At 33.4% G+C, this 5,000-nt stretch overlaps 1 protein-coding gene across 1 annotated transcript in view; it reads left to right on the forward strand.

The window, feature by feature from the left end:
* The window catches only part of LOC143019655 (adenylate cyclase type 3-like), a 708,772-nt gene that overhangs the window by 642,523 nt on the left and 61,249 nt on the right, over positions 1–5,000 (forward strand). The window lies entirely within an intron of this gene.

The following is a 5,000-nucleotide window of genomic DNA, read 5'->3' on the forward strand; positions in this document are numbered from 1 at the left end:
GATGACAGAAAAAAGTTAAGAATTCTGAAAATCAAGAAGCCAAGAATTCCTCAATTAGCTTCAAGCATGCAATTCCATCCATCCCACTGATGTTCTCGACATTTTTGGCAATAGTCATTAGAGATGCACAATGTTCAAATACAATAAATAAACGAAAATATCCCTAGTGTTTTCATTTAGCCATATATATATCAATGTTGACAACATTTTGTGATAGGGGTAACATTCTTAATATGACGTGATAAACTGGATAACAAGCTAAAAAAAAGTTTGGGGAACCTCTGTTCTAGTGTATGCAGATGTCAGTCTTCTGCTGGGAGGGATAGAACCGCTGGTTAACTACATTCCAGAACATTCTGCTCGTAGAGACGGTCAGATGACTTTGCGAGGTTGGCTGGAAAAAAAATTGGTAAATTTCGTTGAAGAAGAAAACGGAGAGCATGGAATGGTTGATGCATCGGTGGTGTCCAGGAGCTGGGTCGTGGGGAGCTCAAGGTTGATACATAGCTTCATGCGGGGGAGAAAATGGGGCAGATAGAAATTTATAGCTATTTGAGAATTGCTCTACAAGACTGTGGAGGACTGGAGAAAGAGATTGGTCAATGGGGGGAGGAGAGGGAGAGGGTAGGAGGTGACTTGAAAGTGGACATTAGGAATTGGAAAGATGTCAGAAGGGGGAAGGGACATAAGAAGCATTAAGTGTTGGCGGTTGATGTTTGCGAGTGAGTAATGGGTGATGAAGGCAAGAGAGAGAAATGTTGTAAAGATAATGGAAATTAAAACGTTTCAGAGTTATGTTTAGAGTTAGAGAAATATAACAAAAGAGGAAACGAAGGAGTTTGTAAATGGGATAGGGAAATAGAGTAGATAAGCCAACTTAAAGTGGTTTAGCTATGTTATACGAATAGACGAAAGTCTGTACCCTCTGAAGATGCTTGAATCGGGGGTGTTGGGGGTGAAAGCAAGGAAAGACCGAGGAACGAATAATGCCGTTGAGATTACGTGATCAGGTTGTCGATCAAGCTGAAATGTGCGAGGGTAAAAGAGGGAGTTGGGGAAGTTTGTGTTGACTTAAACGATGACCAGCTCCATTAGATGGGAGTCCTTGGGATGAACTGGCAGTCCTGCTGAGGGGAGGAAACAAACTACAATTGTCCTTTTTTAAGGAGTGAAAGGAACGCTTGTTAGGAACGTAAAAGGTCGATTGTACATTTTTTTTTTTTTTTTTTTTTTTTTTTTTTTTTTTTGAGTGAAAGGAACGCTTGTTAGGAACGTAAAAGGTCCAAGGAAGCCTCACACACTCGCCTAGCCACTCCGCTTTGCGGATAACGGTATAGAAAAGAGGTTGGTACACAAGTTAATGTCAATCCATATACACTATTTTACTACAGTGGGATTGCCAGTTGATCTTAATTCCTGTAGGATAAGGCTATAATTTAATCTTTTGTCATCATATTATGTTTATCTGAAGTAATCACGTTATTTCTCGATAATTTGATACCACGTTTTCAAAACCAGCTGGCGTACCGGGGTCAACCCTGTCACTTGCTGTTTGGTACGCGTGTCATAGGTTATTGGTGTGTAGGTGGAATAGATAAAAGGTGTGAATATATTTCTCTGGGTCGGTGGCCATGGAAAACGTATCCACGGTAATGGAACACCCACTACACCTATCAAGTATTCATGTATACAATAACTTGTAATCCGCGTTCCCCGCCTACATTTATTAACAAACCACAATGTCGATCCAACGCGGGAAAGCCGAATCTGTCGAAATACATGTCCGTCACACACACACGCGCGCGCACACACACACACACACACACACACACACACACACACACACACACACACACACACACACACACACACACACACACACACACACACACACACACACAAAGAGAGAGAGAGAAAGAGAGATGATCTTCCCTCCCCGCCTCTCTTTGATCTCTACAAGGATTCTTGCTTGGATAGAATCGTCCGAGCAATGACCAGAATAAAATATATAAAGACTTGCCTTATAACGAAACTTTATCGAAACCAGTTTGGCCCATTGACCGCTCGAGATTTGGGATAGTCTTGTTCAGTTATATATATATATATATATATATATATATATATATATATATATTATATATATATGTATATATATATATAATATATATATATATATATATATATATATATATATATATATATATATATATATATATGCAAAATAACCACAGGAGGAAGGAAACTTGTAGACAGTAAGTACTTTCTTATATTACATCTTTAGACTAAATGACAGAGATACAGAGTTACTTATATTTAAACCCAACTCTGTATCTCTGTCATTTAGTCTGAAGATGTAATATACGAAAGTACTTACTGTTTACAAGTTTCCTTCCTCCTGTGGTTATTTTGCATTTTTGTATCACGGTGAGGTGATTGCTTGCATATATATATATATATATATATATATATATATATACAGTATATATATGTATATATATATATATATATATATATATATGTATGTATTATTATTTATTACTATTATTATTATACTTTTATTTTATTATTATCATTATTATCATTATTATTATTATTATCGTTATTATTATTATTTTATTATATTATTATTATTATTATTATTATCATTATCATTAATTATTAATTATTATTATTATTATTATTGGAAACACGCGAGTGGCAGGGAGGCGAGATAACCACAAAAATACAATTGCAGTTTTATTCGCCTACGTTTCTAAAGAACTCCGAAAAATCTTTCAAGGATGAATCGTCAGGGAATAAAACCCCATCTGTTTTTTGCATCTCCATCACCACCCTGCCACTCACGTGCGCGCACGCACACACACACGCACCCAAACACACACACACAATGTGTATACATATATATATATATATATATACATATATATGTGTGTGTGTATATATATGTATAAACATGGAGGAAAATGCATTTGCATTCCCTGTATCATGTTCTCACGATTGAGTGTACAGAGCTCAGCCGAATAGGTGCATTACATTGCAAATGAAATCAAAATTGCAATTGCATTGCAATGAAACTATTCGGACATGCTATACTGAACAAATACCAGTTATTGATACATGGCTATCATTTAAATATATATATATATATATATATATATATTATATATATATATACATATACATATATTAAGTGCTAAAGAAGATGTGACTCCATTAATTTTAAGATTCTTTTTTCCTAACTTTCTGTATCATCTGGTTTTTCCTTCAAAATTCAAACTCTGGAGGATAATACAAGAGGCGTCACAATATTTATCCCTAGTTTTAGGGGGGTACCCCCTAGTTTTAGGGGGTGCCCCCTAGTTTCAGGGAGTACCCGGGGAGGTTACCCTGCTAATGAAGTTATGTATTCAATATTGCCGTGGAAACAGTTATGCTGAAATAATTGTCAATTTATGAAAGGGATCATCATTCTGAAGCCTTTTATACTTTTATTCCAGATTTAAATTTCGAAGGAAAAAGTTGATACGGATGGTTAGAGAAATATACGCCTAAAATCATGGATGCCACACGTGCTTTAATATATATATATATATATATATATATATATATATATATATATATATATATATATATATATATATATATATATATATATATATATATATATATATATATATATATATATATATATATATATATATATATATATATATATATATATATATATATATATATATATATATATATATATATATATATATACGAGCACACCGTCAATTTTGTGAGAGTTTTTATAACGCTGCAGTTTTACATTTACAATGTATTTTCCATTTATGTTAACATAAAACTTTTGCTACACAGTTGCGTGGTAATGTATCTATTTGTTCAAAGTACATTACATGCTATTTCACTTACAGTAATATATATATATATATATATATATATATATATATATATATATATATATATATATATACAGTATATATATATATATATATATATATATATATATATATATATATATATATATCAACAGTAATAGCAGACACACAAAACTTCCTTTTCCATACTCTTTGTCATATATATATATGTATATATATATATATATATATATATATACTATAATAAAGTAGTAGCCTCTGTCTGTCTGTTTCTGTTTGTTTGTTTATTTATTTGTTTGCACACGAACTCCTAGGGTTTTAGAGATAGACCTATGTTGATTCATCCTAACATTTAATTCTTTACCAGTTTGTTTCATTATGACTATTATTAGTTCTAAATGAATGTGTGTGTATGTATATTGTACAAAACTTTTATGTGACTATAACCTTCCCCAGCTTTCTTATTTCTGTATAAATATTATGTTCTATGTCTCTTGTACTCTGAGGATATCGTAATAGACGAAATCGTTTGGTATTCTGACTTTATTTTTCCTGTGGTTTCTGCAATATATATGTATATATGTATATATATATATATATATATATATATATATATATATATATATCTTTGTGTAGATCTATAGATCTATTCTTATATGGCTATCCGTCAAATATAGCATTTTATGTCTATATAGTCACCTGTATCCATCTATCCATCCTCCAGCCAGAGATTCACTCCCCAACCTGTCTTTATACGTCTATGTTTCTATCCTTGTGTCTAACCATATAGCATTTCATATACATCTGATCTGTACTCGTATCTACCTGTTGTGTACACCAGACAATGGCAAAAGCACCCAACTCACCCGAAGGACAGTCTTAACGTCCCAGGCAGACACTTTATCCTCTTTGTCTCTCCTCCTCCTCCTCCTCCTCCTCGTCCTCCTCCTCCTGTAGCATACTCACCAAAGCTTCCTTTTTCATCATCGTCTCTCCTTCTCCTCTTCCTCTTCCTCGTAGGGACTTCTTCCTGTAGATCTCACTAAAAACCTTCTTCATCCTCTTCTTCTTTTTCTTCTTCATTTTCCTCTTCTTGTTGTTCTTCTGCTTGTCTTCTTT

Source organism: Oratosquilla oratoria, chromosome 37 (assembly GCF_046742065.1).
Source record: "Oratosquilla oratoria isolate Oo_2021 chromosome 37, ASM4674206v1, whole genome shotgun sequence".
Lineage (NCBI taxonomy): Eukaryota > Metazoa > Arthropoda > Malacostraca > Stomatopoda > Squillidae > Oratosquilla > Oratosquilla oratoria.